The sequence below is a fragment of the Cavia porcellus genome, unplaced genomic scaffold, assembly GCF_034190915.1.
Source record: "Cavia porcellus strain 051 isolate PalLab524CR breed Dunkin Hartley unplaced genomic scaffold, mCavPor4.1 scaffold_4, whole genome shotgun sequence".
Classification (NCBI taxonomy): Eukaryota; Metazoa; Chordata; class Mammalia; order Rodentia; family Caviidae; genus Cavia; species Cavia porcellus.
Genome location: NW_026947487.1, coordinates 22,080,505 through 22,097,430, shown reverse-complemented (window position 1 = coordinate 22,097,430; position 16,926 = coordinate 22,080,505). Strand labels below are relative to the sequence as shown.

Here is a 16,926-nt window from a genome sequence, read left to right as displayed (position 1 = left end):
AACTTCCCCTCCCGGCCTGCCCACAGCCAGGGCGGCTTCCCACGCTGGCGGGCTCAGTGGCGCGCGGAGGGGATGTCTGGCTCAGCCGGGAGCCCCAGACTGCGCACCTAAGCTTGCAAGAAAGTGGCTCCGCAGTCGCCGAACATCGACGGCCGCCCGCCGGCCCAGCCCAGCCCGGCCCAGCTCCAGCACCCTGCTGACCCCTGCGTCCTCTGAGCCCCGCGGGAACTGCCCGGCCGCCTCCTTCAGCTCCCGACACAGAACCTGGCGGATCTGGGGCCGGCCGCGCGGTTCTCCGCACTCTCCCGCGGGGCTCAGCCTCTCGCCCGCAGGACCTGGCAGGGTCCGCAGATCCCCTTCCTCCCCTCCACCGGCGGGTTCGCCGGCTCCCCTAAACCACCGGCGCAGGAAGGCGCCCTGTGCCCCGGCATGCGGAGCGAGGCTCGGGTCTCCGCCTCGCCCCATTCATCCAGCCGAGGTGGAGCGCGGGGCGGGAGGACGCCCCCGCCTCGCCCGCAACGTGCGTCGCTCCGGAACCCAAACAATGACTCCCCACTTCCTCGCCCGGCCCTCCGTGCGCCCCACCCACCAGCCCCGCGATGCAGACGCGCCGCGGGGCGCCCCACGGGGACCCCATTGTTGCCGGGCGCAGTCCACGCGAGCGGCCCCGCAGCCTCGGCCGGTAGCCCGCCCGCCCGTCCGCGCCGGCTCCGCCCACACCTTTCCAAGTTCGCCGGCGGGCGAGCCGGGGACCGCGCGGGCGCCCCCTGCCCGAGCGCCCCCACCCGGACGGTGGCGGCGAGGGGCGGGGACCGAAGGGGCCCGGCGCTTTATTTGTCTCTGAATTCTTTTCCTAAGACTGCCTTGCGCGCTTTGACACAAAAGAGGGGACTTTGTTGCGGTTCAGCGCGAGTCTGGCCCGGCGCGTTGCCATCGGGGTCCTCCCGCCGCGCGCCCCCGGGGCCCCTGGGCCGGCGGCGGCGGCGCTCGAGGGCCATGTGCGGGTTATGTGGGGCGCCGCGGCGAGGCGGTGCAGGTGGACGGCGCGCGCAGAGGCCCCAGGCCGGGGGCGGGGGCGAAGCGGGGGCGGGGCGGGGTGGGGGCGCGGCGGACCCACCCCCCAGCCGGCCCGGGCGGCCGGGCGAGTGCGGGGCAGTGGGTGTTGCCTTCTACCTCTGCGAGCAGGAGGGGTTAGTTTCCCACAGGGGATTTCAACCATCACGCTCAGGGCCCGCCTCCTAATCCTCGGGCGGAGCGGCTCGGGGGCCCCATTTTATGGCAATAAAGCGACTTAGCGCCTGCTGAGCGAGCCCCTCCCCGCCGCCGCCCCCGCCCTCGGCCCCACCCCGGGGCTCTGCCCGCAGCGGCGGGGCTTTGTTTCTGGGGAGGAGGACCGGGAGCTCTTTTGTTTGGGGGTTTGGTGTTTTCACCCCACCCCGCCCCGCCCTACCCTGCCCCACCCCGCCCCGCCCCGCCCCACCCCTCCGCGCCTCTCCGGTTTCCTGAGCTGCAGGCTGCTGGGGAGAAGCGGTGGCGTCTTGCAACCCCCTCGGCTGGGCCCCGGGGTAATTCGATGCGGGCCTGGCGAGGCTCCCCACGCTAGACCGGGGCTCGCGTCTCGGCAGCCTCCACCCACCGGCCCACCCTACATTTAGCGCATCATGTGATCCGGGTAAGTCATTTGCAAGTACAACAGTTCCCTGGGTTGCCCCCCATTCATTTCCTGAGAACTGCAGAGAGCAGCTGAGAGGCTCTGCTTGTGCGTGTGCGTGTGAGTGAGTGTGTGCGCGCGCGTGTGTGTGTGAGAGAGAAAGGGCGAGAGAGGGAGAGGGAGAGAGACTGACTCTGTGTGAGGGAAAGAAAACAATTTCTCCTGCTCTGCAGCTTCTGTTCAGGTCTGTGCCGATTCCGTTTCTTATCAAAATAAACAACCCCCTCCTTTTTTGCCATCCCAAATCAGGCCGTATTCTCTTAACATGTTTTATTTTCCTTCTGTCATCTGCTCAAGTTAAATCATTTGGTTGGTCTGTGCTTTTAAAGGGGGAAAGTGTTGGGAAGCGGGAGGGGGCCTGGGAAGGGCAATGCTGTTGCAAAGCAAGTAGCGTCGGTCGGATTCGTGGAGAAGAAAGAGGGAGGTTACTTCCCCCACTCCCCTAAAAATTTTTTTAAAAAAGAACTTAACAAGTAACATGAATTAAGCAAATGTTTTTCTGCCCCTAATGGGATTGTTGGTTGCAGTGTTTGTCTGACAGTTGCCAAGGATGAGAAATAAAACCCTAGGGCTGGGTGGGGGTGGGGTGGGGGTCGTGGAAGTAGTTGGCCCCAGGAATGGGGCGGGTGGGATGGAGAGCGATCGCACCGGGCCGTGTGGGCTGTGTGTGCGCTTTGCCGAGCGGAGGGGAAGGGGTTAAGGCGGAGATGACACTGCTGGCATGAATAGTGGTCCTGGTGCTACATTCATTATTGTCTCTGGTCGTAATGATGTGTAACTGTCAGTTGCTACGGTGCTTGGTCCTCGGAGGTAGCCAGGGGCTGACCGGTGGCTGTTATTTTCAATTACGAGGGACCCGGCTGGAGTTGACAGGGGGCAACTTCGCGCGTCCACTCGGGCCAGGAAGCCCGCGGAGCCAGTCCGAGAGCCACTTCGGGCCTCAGAAGCTCGCTCCGAGGGCTCGGACTTGACCTCCGCGACATTAGTTGGTGTTCTTGTTAGATGCTCCCCTACAGGGAGAGTCAATCCTGCTTTTGTTGGGTAGAGAACTGCCTACTGGAACTTTGAAAACTTTTATCTTTGGGGAAAAGGGTGGGGTGCACTCAACAGTTTTGTTTCACAGTGCATTGGAGGCAAATGCCTGGAAAAAGTACCAATTCCTTTGTTATAAGCCCTGCTGCTTCCCAACCCCCTTCACCCTGCTCTTCGAGTTTTGCATACTTTAATAGTAATAACCTTAATTCAGCTGATACGAGCCGACTGTTGAGTTCGAGCATTAATACAACAGAATGTGTAATCTGGATAAACAGTTTGTGTGGGAAGTATTGTCAGGTCTCTAATTGAACTAACTGTACAGATGGCCCAAGTATTCTGTATGGATTGTTTTAAATAATTCCACTGGCTAATAGAATTCTCCGCTGAGCACACAGGTATTTTAATTCAGCTTTAATAATCTGTTTTCCTGTAACACCAAGCAGAGCTATTTACATTTAGTGCATGTGCATCTAGTTGCTTCAGTAGACATCTGCCAATCACGTACACGTCATTCTGCAAATCCACCTAGGTGGCTCCATGCCCTTTTCTTAGTGGACGATAGAGTTTAGCTAAGTGAATGCACTGAAATAAATTTGGTGGCTTTTAGCGAGCAGCAGCTCGTGATGGAAATAGGAGTGGCCACTTTGAACAGTGAGAGCGGACTGTCTTCTAAGAAATGCTTTTGGAATTGGCATTTAATTACTACAGCGGAACCCCCTCCTCCCAAAGGACAAAAAACCTGGTTGTGCCTGGGTAGAGCTCCTTCGCCTGTTTACATTTAAAAAAAGATACTCAGAAATTGATAACATTAAAAGGGTGTATATACTGTTAGGGTAGAAAAATTTTAACTATAGTGTATCTCGGTAGAAATAAAATGTTGAAGGGCAGACATTTCAGTTGCATAAGATACATCTTTATCGGTGCAGCCTGGTCAGTCTTGATACTGGGTTGAGTATATTAAACTCCTTTGAGTTGAGGAGAGAGCAGTTTGGGCATAAAGGAATTGGCAGGAAATTGTACTGTATTTAGGAAAGACATTATTCTACCAATTCATAACTTATGGAATATATTTAGAGTGGTAAATCTGGGATGGTTTCACATAAGAATTTCGTAACTTATGAACTAAAACTGTAAATAATGCAGTCATGTTAGGTTAAACTAAATAGTTTTGAAGAATTTATTTTTGAAATCTTTCCGTTGCTGTGCTTTCTTCTACTTAGTGGGGCATATTTGAAAGAAACTTCAGTCAGCTGAACTTTATTGGGGGACTGCTTTTTATTAGTTGATTGAATGAAAATTATTCTGCTAATGAGCTCTTAATAGTTCCCTCTCTCCAAGTTCCTTTTCAAGAAATGAATGTCATTTAGGAGGAAGTGGTCCTATGTAGCCTTTGAGACCTTGACCTTAGCAACGCTGGGCTGGTGGTTGTTTACCACCACTGCAGCCTTCCCCTGTACTGAAGGGAAGGCAAAGCACACTCCCTGCTCTGTCTGTCTCCTGGGCCCAGAGGAGAGAATGAATGCGCATACTCGGTGTTCAGTTCACAGGGTGTGTGTGCATCAGAACTGGAGTATTCTAAGTGGAGTATTCATATTTGTTGCTCAGGGATTTCTTTTGGCCTGCTGCTCCGGGATTTCTTGGGGCATCCTAAGCAGGGGAACATGCATTTTCACAGCCTTGGAGTGAATTACAGATACTATATTGTGGAGCAGAGTGTTGTCAACTTAATGAAATAATTTGATCTAAAACATAGGCGTGCTCATCTCAGCAAAGACAACTTTAAGTGCTTAGGCCTTCAGGTTTGTACTGAGGGCATTTTCAATTTGAACTGTTGCTTAATCTAGCGTTTTGAGTAACCTTACCCTGTGAGATAATATTGATAAACAGTGGAACATATAAAAGTTCTGAGCATTTTCTCCCTTATACAAAATGAAAAACATGGACTTTCCTATATATGTAAATTAGATAACATTAGAATAATATTACATTAGTTGTGATGTTAAGTGGCTTGTTTTCCTTGTATTTTGAGAGAAGCATTCTCAAATGTCAAGTTTATAATCTAAGTGTAGTTTGTGTGTTAAATAAAAGATAGTTGTACAAAACTGTAATGGCACAAACTCATTTAAAACTCAACAAACTTCTCCTATTTTTTTTTTAATAAGCATGTTTACCCACTTGTGCTTGTAGGTTGATTAATAAATGCACCAGAGCTAGAAATTCCAAAGCAGTTTTAATCAAAATTGATACTATTGTATTTTTTGTTGAGGAAATAACTTTCATTTTTACAAATTCTGAAATGGGTTGTAGTTGCTTATCTATGTGCATTTTGAAAATACCATATGGTAATAGACTACAAATGACTGTATTTTTGCTGTATTCACGTATTTTCTTTTTCTAATTCAGATACTAAAAAAAATTCAGTCTACAAGTTATGCACAGCTTTCAGCTTTAAATGTGTACAAAATGTAAGAGTAACAATATTAAAATTAAGTCACTGGCAACACCCTACTGTAACCACAGCCTTAACTCATCCACCACAACCACTCCTCCCAGAAGCAAAATGGGAGTAAACAGATGGGCTTTGCCCTATGCCCAGAAGGTCAGCTGCCTTCGGTCAGTCAGTCCTGCTTGGTTTCTAGATCCCAAATCCTGCCAGGGAGCTGCCTGACTGCCACTGGCCAGAATTCATTTTCAAGGCCTGCACGGGCCACACCCCATCTGATGTCAGCTACTGAGTTCCTTTGGTAGAGAACACATGCTGTGGATTAAATGGTTCCTTTCTGTATATATTCTCAGTAATTATGTTACAAAAGGATTTCTCGGTGTTGGGTGTTTACTGTCATAAAGTGGCTACTTGAGTAATCATATTGCTCCATAAAAATTTGTTTTGGCTTCACAGTAGATGACAGGATATTCATTCACCCAAAGCAGTCTGCTTTGGTATGGTCTTTTTTCTAACTTAAACCATATTTTTCTTTAGTTGCTGATATCATAGTGTGTGTATATTTTTGTGTATTTATTAATATAGTAATTGACATGGTCCAAATGGTATTGTTTAGGTACAAGAGAGAGTAGCAGAAAACCCTTGTGATTTTCTTGCTCCATGAAAGGCGAGAGAGAAGAAAATCAGAAAGCTTGGGAATAGTTTTCTTACCTTCAGCTTCAAAGGCTGTGGAAGCTACCATGGTTACTACCTGCAGGCTGTGATAGCCAGGAATTGGATCCCAAGGGGCAGTATTCATCATGCTGTTATATAGCTTTTCACATAGTTTATATAGCTTTTCACAGTAATTTTTGTCATGATGTGTATGTAAATACTATGTGTGCATATATAGTATATATAGTATTTATATTTGTGCATGAGTTATTATATCCTCTGTGTTGGATATATACTCCTACGTCATACACGGCATGACCAACAATTACAGTGTGAAAAGGAGAAACACCGTTCGTGTATTTTCAAATTCTGTATTTGGTAATATAGTACTTTTCTCACTTTGAGATTAACAAACCTCAGAAATCAAAACAAAACAAAAGAAAAACTCACCAAAGGCAACCAAGGTAAATTATTTTAAAAAAAATGAAATACAAATAACTGAAGAAAACCTTCATTAATTTCATAATCAGCTTCTAGAATCAGCTCATCTCAGTGGCAGAATGTCTGTTTGAGTCAGCCTCTCTTGCTGATGAACTCTGGGTGACCTTGGTCAAATTTCTTAACTGTGGTGAGGGTTAAATGAAGTCATGGGGTAAAAGCCACTTGGTACTGTAAAGTACCAGTGTAGCATCTGATTCCAAAGGAAAACTACTCCTGGCTGTCGCCCTCCACAGCCCTCACCCTCCCAGTCTTGTGTCTCCCACCCCACCAAAAGAGATGGACTTTATAGCTTCTCATAGTGAGCATATAAACTGCATTTATGGAGAAGGAATTTCTGTGTGGGTAGAAAGCTCCTGGCAGTCAAAAGTCATGAATTCCATTCCTGTCTCTGCCAGAGGTTTGCTCTGTAACCTTGAGAAAGTCACTCTTAAGTTTCTGTGTAGCTGATATGCAAGTTATTGATGATTAACATTTATATAATATAGATGAAGTATGTGCACTTTTCAAAAGAAACAAGTAGATAAAAATACAGTTAATATGATCATGCAGAGAAAATTGAATAGTAAAGTCTGACATTGCCGCCCCACCCCCATAGCTGACGGTTGTACACAGGTGCACTCAACTACCCAGACCAAACCAAACCTCCCTTTCTTTTTGGTACTGGAGACTGAACCCAAGTATTTTACAGGGAAATACACTCCAGCCCACTTTTTATTTTTATCTTTTTATTTTGCACTTTGAGACAGAGTCTAAGTTGCCTGGCCTGGCCTCAAGCTTCTGATCCTCCTGCCTCAGCCTTGTGTGTTACCTGTGATAACAGAGATTTAAAAACCTTTAGTTGACTTCAGGGAGTCCACTGAAGCTTCTGTCAGCTGGCCATTAAATATACCCTTTTAAAAAATCAATCTGTGATGTATTTTAGGACAGTGAATTGAACTGCACATCCCAAGTTAATTCAAGATTCTGTTGATTAAGTTATGATTGATATATGGCTTAACATACAGTATAAAGGAAGGTAGATGATGGGAATCTTCCATGGTTATTTGAAAATTTATTGAACACATTTATAGCCACACATTTTTCCATCATGTACATTTCATTATACTTACAGATTTGAGAAAATTAAGAATATTAATTTACATGATTCTTCTTAAAGTAAAATTCACTCCAGGAGGAATCATGTAAATAAAAAAGCCCAAAAACATCCTTTTTGCACTCTGTCTAAACACTGTATTCTTGCTGTGCATTCTGCCTGAACACTGTATTCTTACAAGAGCATATAAACAGACTCAAACTCCTCAAGATTATTCACTTGGACTCTTTGTGCATCAATAGCCCCTCTTTCTTGACTCCCATTCATGTTACAGCTATCAGTGTCAACATCAACGTCACATTCTGTGGGACTCTTTGATTTATCATCCTCTACTGTAAGGGTGTTCTGAGTTCCAGTCTGTGTTTTCTGGCTGCACAGTATATTAATTCCTTGCTGAGTTGCCTTGTCCCTCCAACAGAAAGCAGGAATGAACCTTCTTCATAATTATTTTACTGGCATCTGAAACAATGTCTGCCACATTGACGATATAGGAAGTGTTGCAGTACTTACTGAAAGGCTGTACTGGAGAATAGTTACCATACAGTCCTCCAGACTGCCCTGTTAGTAGCTAAATGTCACTATCATGGTCTTTTTCTACCTAAGTCACTTGTCTCTTGCTAAGTATATTCAACTGTTGCTCAATCCACTGTATTTTTCTGAATTGTTTTGTTTTTCTCGTAAAAAGAAGTCATAATTTGTCAAACAAGCAAGCTTTGAAACATGAAGTTATATAGTTATTAGCTGTCTAGTGGGCAAGTTTTCCTCCAAGTCTCAATTTACTTATTGGTAAATAAAAACAGAAATAAGAATAAATATTATGTCAACATCCAAGAATATTTTTTGAGGATTAAAATGTGTCTTATCATTTAGTGTAGAACTTTATATGTATTTATTGCCCACTAAGTATTGCTCCACTGTTGCGTACTGATGTCCTTTTTTTTTTTGATAAGTCTTACTAGCAGTCATTTAGTCACTAGTGATGGGCTAGGTTATGTGGCCATAATGGTACAGTGTTTACCCAACATACATGAGGCCCTGGATACTAGTATCCTGGAAACACCACCAACATAGTAATAAAATAGCTGCTCACTATTGTGAGCTACCATAATACTGAAGTGAGGTTCTGGACCTCTCATGTGTTAGCTTTTTTAACATATACTCTTTAGTGAATGGGTACTAGTATTCTGTGGCTTCTGTATAGTTGATTTTCAGATCATTGGCACATAGGTGAGTTTATGTGGTGACTTCTGAAATTTCTTTTATACACTGGATACTGATTTATTAATATCATTTGACAAATGCACATTTTGAGCTACTGTGTGATGATGCTTTCTTGCCAAGTAATTAATCCCTTCCCTACCCTGTAACTTGGCTACTTTGGCAGTAATTTCAAAAAGTATTTGAAAAAGTCTGGGCATGGTGGTACACACCTGAAAACCCAGAACTCCAGAGTCTGAGGAAGGAGGATCCACGTGAGTTCAAGGACATTCTTTGGACTACAAAATAAGTTCAAGTCCAGCCTGAACTGCATAGCAATACCTTCTCAAATTTCTTGAAAGTTTTACTCTTTTACCTTTTCTGTTTTACTAAAATGAATAGAAAATGAACACTGAAAAGTGCTGCTTCTGGTTATGTGGAATGAGGTATAATATGTACACTGTTGAGAAAGTAATCGGGCAACGTGCTGAAAGTGGTAAATGTTTATTGAAAGTGTTTAATGGAGTTAAGCCCTTGAGTTGTGACAAATAATCAAGTTACAGGGCATACAAAAATACTTTTTCAGATACTTTAATGATTGTATTTAATAGAATACATCTAATTGTGGGCTTTTAAAATTTTCATTTTATCTGTGGGAATGGAACTTCTTTAACATAATATATGATTGTTTGAATTTGACATATTTGAGTTTTATACAAGTTTTCACTAGTGCCTTATATATAAAAATATGAGATTCCTTTTATTCAATAAATACTGATTTTGTGTGTATCATTTAGGATGTGTAGCATATACAATATATACAAAATTATGTAACATGTAGGATACATTTATACTATGTGTACTATGTTATGATTTATATTATGTATTTCATATGTACTTGTATGATGTATTATATTTGTATTTCATTATATTATATATATATTATATATATTATATTATGATTTTTGTTTATGTTTATTATGATGTTTACTTTATAGTTGTGGAAGCAGATTATTAAAATTAAGTAATAGAGTCATGATCAGTGGCCAATTAGAAGTAGAGATTTGCACATTAGAAAGATCCTTAACTTTTCTCACTACTCTTCGGCTATCATTAAATACAGTAATCTAGAATTAGTCTTATAGAGTACAGCAAAAATAGTATTATATAGGTAAGTATTGTTTATAGATTGTTGCTTAAATGGTGATAGATTATATTGGTTTACTCCATATTCTGCATTACATTTACTACTGTATTTATGCATGAGCCACTTATGTGTTTGCTGATATATGTACTGAAATTATGAGACCTAATCCAAAAAATGGTTTTAGGAGGAAACTGCTAAAAGATGTTCCACAATGGGGATAATAGTAGACAATAAATTCGTGGTAATGTCCATACTGCCACTAGATGAAGCTGTTAAAGTTAGAGCCATAATAAAAAAGTATAAAACATTTTTTAAAAAAGTGCTTACTTGCCCATTTGACCTACACTTTTTAACTCCTATGTATGTGGAACCATACACGAGATTGGAAAGACATTGTCATTGGTGAGCTGAAAATCAAGAAGGGGAAGTTACATATAGGTAGCAAATTATACTCTAGTGAATTTTTTTGTTTTGTTTTGTTTTTACATGATAGGAATTCTAGCCTTGATTAAAAAAAAACTTTTCAATGTAGGTATAGGAAGTTTTTAAAAGATAAGAACAATGAGAGGAGAAATTTGTTAACAGATGACTTTTAGAGGAGGTTAGAATCCATTGCAGTTTTTTGAATGTGTTGCTAGAAGTGACATTTAGAAAGTTTAAGTAGTTGTGTGTTTCGAGAGCAACATCCTTTGGTACATGATTTAACTCTGATGCGTTAGGTGTGAATACAAGAAATTTTAGCAAACACAAAATATTTCATTTAGAGAGATTACATAATGAGTGTAATGAACTCTTAATGAGTCTATAAAAAGCATTAGTGGATTTATTAATTTATATTAAGCCCTCTGTTATATTGGTGGGGTTAGATTATGGTATATCACAGTACAGTGAGGCTCCTGGTTGAAGCACTTACCTTGTGATGTATTTATCAATAGCTAAATTATGACAGTTTAAAGTATTTGAGAATTGTGGGGTAAAACATACTGCCTAGTGGCTTGCAGGATGGTTATATCATGATAGTCCTGTAAGGCGCAGTGAATGTGTTACCCATTTTATTGATGAAGATACTAAAGATACGAAAAGATAAAATAACTAAGAAAGTGGCAGACTCAGAGCTAGACGTCCACCCCAGTTGCCGGTAACCAATAAAATAGTTTTCTTCCATTTCATTGCACTCCTTTTATTTAGTCTCAATAAGTTAATGATTTGAAAGGCCACCTTGTACAAAAGTGGTGTCACCTTCTATTGTCTATTCCATGTGAGATACTCAGTTACACTGGATAATCTCTTACTCCAAAGCGCTCTTTAAAAAGGCATTAAAAACTCCATATGCATAAACCCCTGCGAAGTAAGCCCAGTCAGCTCTGAAAGAGATCATGTAGTTGGAGACATTCATATTCTGAAATGGCTCATCACGTCACATGCTCAGGAGCTGGTGCTAGGTGCTGAGAATGAAGGTCCGTAAAACATCGGCTTTGTGTGATAGGCGGGTCAGAAAGATAGCTTCATAGTTAAGCCCAAAAGAAGGCTGGAGTGTATTCTGGCTCAGTTTATTTTCTTCATGTAGTTCTTTAAAGTGCCTTTAAAAATACCCTAGATGTTTTACAATTTCTACTTTAGTCTTTTAAAAGTACTTTAATCTTACAAGAAAAGTCTTTGTTGTATTTGAACAGCCTTCTGCAAGGTTTTTTTCCTTTCAAAAACTGTTTTAAACATTTATTGTCATTAAATATGTGCAATACACTTTAAAGGCATTATCTCATGTAAGGTTTAGCCAATTCATTGACATTACTTGAGTTATTAAAGGTAAATTAATTTTTACTTTTGTAATTCTTCAGTTTCTCAAGGGAAATAAGCTTCGTTCTGCAGAAAATAACTTTCATGGGAAATTGAGACTTAAAAAATTTTAAGTGAACTCTTGTATCTTCTTTGCCTCCCTTTCTTCTCTAGCTAACAATAGCATTCCATTGTCTGTAACCCATATCATCAGAACTATAGAACTATCTTCATGTCCTTTTTTTCCTACATGTTCACAGTTAGGAGCATAAACAAAGTTTTCTTGGTCACCTTTTTTTTTGTGTGTGTATCTTTTTGAGAGTCTACGGTTCAGGTTGGCCTTGAACTTTGTAGCCCAGGCTGGCCTCAGTTCACAGTGATTCTGACTAGGGCTGGGATTGCAGGTGTGTACCATCATGCCTGGCTCATGGTCGCTTTTTATGACAATGAAATTAATTTAAAAATTTTTTCTTTCATTTCAGTCAGTATTGCTTAAGGGAAATCCTTTTGCTCAGCTGCTACAGCTGTAATCCATTAGAAATGTTGTGTACTATTCTGATAAATGATTATATCATAGTCTCCCCTGTTTATTGAAGGGGAGTGCTTTGTTTCTAGTTCTTGCCACTAACATAAGTGTTGTAATGTCTTAATAGCTATACCCTGATGGACCTATGGAGTAAATTCCCAGGAATAGGGACAAGTGGACAAATGATTTTAGTTTTTATTAAGGTCACATCATTACTTACCAAGGTGATAGCAGTTCACATTTTTTACCAGCAATGGAGACTAGTACTCTTTCCTGGAAACTATCAGCAAAGCTGACACCTTTCTATTCTGGTATTATGTACTATAGTAGTATCTGGTTTTTACTTGAATTCCTGATTGCTGCTGAATTTGAAATTTTTCCCTGTGTTTGTAGGTAAATTAGATTGTTTTAAGGATTGTGCTTTTATCTTATTTGGCCATTTTTTTTCTTCTGGTGGTGGTTCTTTTGTGACTGCATTATAGGTCATTGTTTTACAAACTGATTTTTTGTCTCTTGCTTGTTCATTGGATACCTTTGATGTAAAACATGTACAGTGTTTTCATTTTTAACTTTTTAAACTTTATCTTTAGCAATATTTTTGTTTTTGTTGTTACAATTCATGTTAGTAAAACAGAAGGCTGATACTTGTTTTGAGAATTTGGTACATTTACTTAACATATCAATCCTGTTACCTCTGTCTCCCTTTCCACCTCTCTCTTCCCAAACCCCCTCTCCATGGCCCAAACTTCACCTTCTAGATTACTTGCATCTCTCATTCATTCATTTAACTTTCTTTTTTTTTTTTTTTTTTTTTTTGTCTTTTTCCTTTTTTTATCGGTACTGGGGATTGAACCCATGACTGCCTGCTTGCAAGGCAGGCGCGCTTATGCCACTGAGCTAAATTCCCAGCCCCTCATTTAACTTTCTTACTGTGGTTTATTTCACTTAACATGATGGTCATTAGTTCTATCTGAGTTCTGGCAAATGACACTTTTATTATTTATGACTGAATAATATCTAAAGTTCATAGTTGCTTCTAGACAAGGATCTAGACTGTTTCCAGATTTTAGGAATCATGTCACTATAAACATAGGTATGCATGTATCACTACAGTATATTGTCCTTGATTCTTTTGGGAATATACTCCAGAAGAGATAAAACTGTATCCAGTGTTTTTGTAGTTTTAGTTTTCTGAGGGCGCTTTATCCTGCTTTCTATGCTGCTTGTACTAGTTTAGATTCCCACTAACCATGTAGGAGAGTTCCTTCCCCCAACTCCCACCTTGATCAGTGTTTTTGGTTTGTGTTCTTGATGGTAACAGTTTTGACTTGAGTAAGATGGAATTTCACAGTAAATTTGGTTTGCGTTTCTCCAGTTTTCCTAGCACCAATTAAAGAGGATTCTCTATCTCTATCTCTATATCTATCTCCATCTATCTATATATATTTAGTTACTAGGGATTTGACTGGCAGCCTTCATATCCCAGGCTCTTCAAAAATTTTATTTTGAAAGAGTGTTGCTAATTTGCTAAATAGTTCAGGCTTGGGTTGAATGTGCAATTCTCTTTTCTTAGCCTTGCAGAGTACTGGATGTGAGCCACAACACCTGCCCATCCAGCATATTTTTTAAAAAATCAGATGGCTGAATGTGAATGGGGTTGTTTCTGTGTCTTCTGCTGGGTTCCACGTCTATTTTTCTGTTAGTGCCGTGTTGGTTTTGCTACTGTAGCCCCAAAGTGTTACTTGGGATCTTATATTGGATGCCTCCAGCATGCTCTTTTAACTCAGTAATTCTTTGGCTATTCTGGATCTTTCCTGACTTCGTGAATTTTAGAATTTGTTTTCTGATTCTGTGAAGAATATTGTTGTTATTTTAAATAGGTTTTGGGTTGAACTGGTAGTTTTTTTTTTTTTGGTAATGGTACTGTTTTCATGGTATTAATTTTTCTGATCCAAGAATAAAGCATGTCTGTTTTCTAATATCCTTCTCAGTTTCCTTTTTTCTGTAATTTTCATTATAGAAGTCTTGATCTCAGTAGTTAGATTGATTCCTAGGTATTTAATGTATTTTTGAAGCTATTGTATTTTTGTATATATTTTGAAGTATTTTGTGAATGAAGTTGTTTTCCTACTTCCTTTCTTAGAGAATTTAAAAAAAAAAGTAAGAAATCACTAGTTAATGGGTTACATATTGTCATCTTAGAAATAGTTGTTCAAGTTACAGGATTAAAGCATACAAGGTGGACATTCAAACAGTGAGACTGCAAACAGTTCTGTTCAGTGATCCAACAGAAACTCAGTAATATGGTTATCTATCTTACACACTTAAACATACATGCAGTTGTATCCTTTAGAGCACTTTTTTTCCCTCTCTTTTTTACAATAACAATTACACATTTTGGGTTTTATTAGCAGGGATTATAGTTGTGCGCCACCACACCCACATTTTATGCATATTGTTTGATCAAGTTTTTATCATACTGTTTGTTATACTTTTTATTTTTAAAAATTGTGAAGTACAAGTAACATAAAATTATTAACCATTGTAGCTATTTTTAGGTGTATAATTCAGTGACATTAAACATATCTATGTTGCAGTGCAACAGATCTCCCTATTGGCTCCTGGAATGTCTTCTTTAGAGGAACATTTCTGTTTGTCCTTGGTTCATTTTTTAGGGTTGCTGAATTGCAGTCATTCTTCATGTAGTCTAGATCAGTGATGACTTTTAGAGCTTTGCATGATACAAACAACTGGACATTAGCATCTTATCATTTGTATATTTTTTAGTGTTTATTCCTGTTATGTGGGCTACCTTTCTACTTTGTTAATAGTGTCCTTTGATGAACAAAAGTCTTTACTTTTGATGTAGTCCAATTTTTTTTTTCCTTTTTTTTGATGTCTCTGTGTCTTTGTGTGTTCAAATTGGTGTGTCATCCTGCTTTTTCCTGAACGTTTTATAGTTTCATTCAAATTTTTGATGCCACTTCCATTGTATATTTACCACTATATTGCTTGTTACATTAGCTCCATAAATGTTATTAAAATGTTATTTTATTACATTATTTTTTTCTGTAGTATTCATTTAATTCATAATTTATCCTAGAAAGATTTTCGTTTCTTTTTCTTTTTTTGGTCCTGGGATTTGAACTCAGGGCCTTCCTTATATTCCAGACTTTTTATTTTTTTAATCTTGATGTAACATCTTACCAAGTTACTTAATTGCCCAGGCTAGACTCAGATTTATGGTTCTTCTGCCTCAACCTCCCAGAGTGCTAAGATTGTAGGCATGTACCACCATGCCTAGATCTTTTTATTTTTTTCTTTTAGGTTTTATTCTGGAAATACTTTTCTTTTTTTATGTAGGTTTGTTTATTTTACTATAGAGTAACTTTTTTTTTTCAATATGTTTGTGTATTTCCCTTTTTCTTCTTTTTTAGTATAATTATACCTGTGCTTGATTTTCTCAAGATTTTTGGGAGTAGTTATTTCTTACGTTTCCTTACTAATGTTGATTTTGCTTTTTCCAATTGGTGCGTATTTTCTGTGCTTTCCTCCTTGATCTCTACCAATTTGTAATATATGCTGGGCTATGCTGCGTGACAGTGGTCACTCTTCTGTTTTTAGGGTTAATTGCTAGAGTCACTACTAGCTTGTGGCTATATGCATGGATTCACCATTTCCTTAAGTGACCTGTATGAAAAAATACTCCAATATACTGCCCCTGGTGAACATTTTAGTGACAGATACACACATTTATGGTGTCTGCAGAGAGAATGGCCTCTTTTAGATGGAATGCCCTTGGTGTATGTATGTTACACCACTGTGTGCACTGCTTTCATTCAGAGGCACATTTCTCTTTACTTGAAAGCAACTCAACTCAGTAAGAACTCAGTTTTCTTCTTTTTTTATTACCTCTCCCACCTGATGGGAGCTTTGGTACACTTTTGCTTCTCTACTGTTCTCTTGTTTTTATCTGCTTATTTTTGCTGAAATTTTTACTATTTTTTCTCTTAGAACTTCGTTTGCAGGACCTTCTTGGTGATTGTTCTGCACATACCCAGACCATTCATTTTTGTGTGTGTGTGATTATTTATATAATGGCTTACTTTCCATTACTTTTTTCTTTTTTCATATATCCTTTGCTAGAGTTCTCAGCACTGCTGTGATTCACTTGTTATTTGGTTAGGATGATTCAGTAATTTCATTAGAAGGGCTGTGTTAGTATAATTATCAATGGATTTTTGCTTATCTCTAGATAATACTCAAATAATATTCACTAAGCCCAAAGAATAGTGCTTGGGTTCTGCTTCCTTTTTTGCTCAGTTCACTGTAGTTGTTTCACCATCTTCTTGGATCTGTTGTTTGTAATCACAAGTTGGACTGCTGTTGTGATTGCGTTTTCTTTTTATTTATGACAGACTCAGTGAATTGATTTCCAGTCGCCTGTTCCAGCAATGTCTCCTTCACTTGCCTTTACAATGATACTGAAAGCTCTGTATATACTGTTTCAGCCTTCTTTAGAGTAAGATAAAGTCATAATGTGTAGATTAAGGTGTGCTGGAAGTCTTTTTTGGTAAAAGGGAAAAGAAAGATGCTCAAAAGTGGCCAACTTAACTGTTTGAGGCTATAGAATCTTTTTGTTGTTTTCTTAAGACTGACCTTGATCTCACTGTGTAAGTCTAACCTGACCTCAAACTTGTGATGATCCTCCAGCTTCAGTCACCCAAGTACTCAAATTAAAGGCATGTATCACCAAGCCTAGCCGATTATAGAATCTATTTTGCAAGAATGAATTGACAAACATTTAAAAGACATTCATCATTGGAGGTTTTATGTAAAGGTA

The 16,926-nt window shown here is 40.2% G+C and overlaps 1 protein-coding gene across 10 annotated transcripts in view; it reads left to right on the top strand.

Annotated features, from left to right (window-relative positions):
• Nucleotides 1–1,465: 1,465 nt before the first annotated feature.
• Klf12 (KLF transcription factor 12) overlaps nucleotides 1,466–16,926 on the top strand; it is a 390,323-nt gene continuing 374,862 nt past the window's right edge. For 4 of the 10 annotated variants that reach the window (XM_063246840.1, XM_063246843.1, XM_063246844.1 and 1 more), the window contains exon 1: nucleotides 1,466–1,672. The gene's annotated coding sequence lies outside the window, so the exon portion shown is untranslated. Of the gene's footprint in view, nucleotides 1,673–1,699; nucleotides 1,896–16,926 lie in introns of those variants that run through there. The other 6 variants (XM_063246835.1, XM_063246837.1, XM_063246836.1 and 3 more) reach the window with 4 other exon arrangements.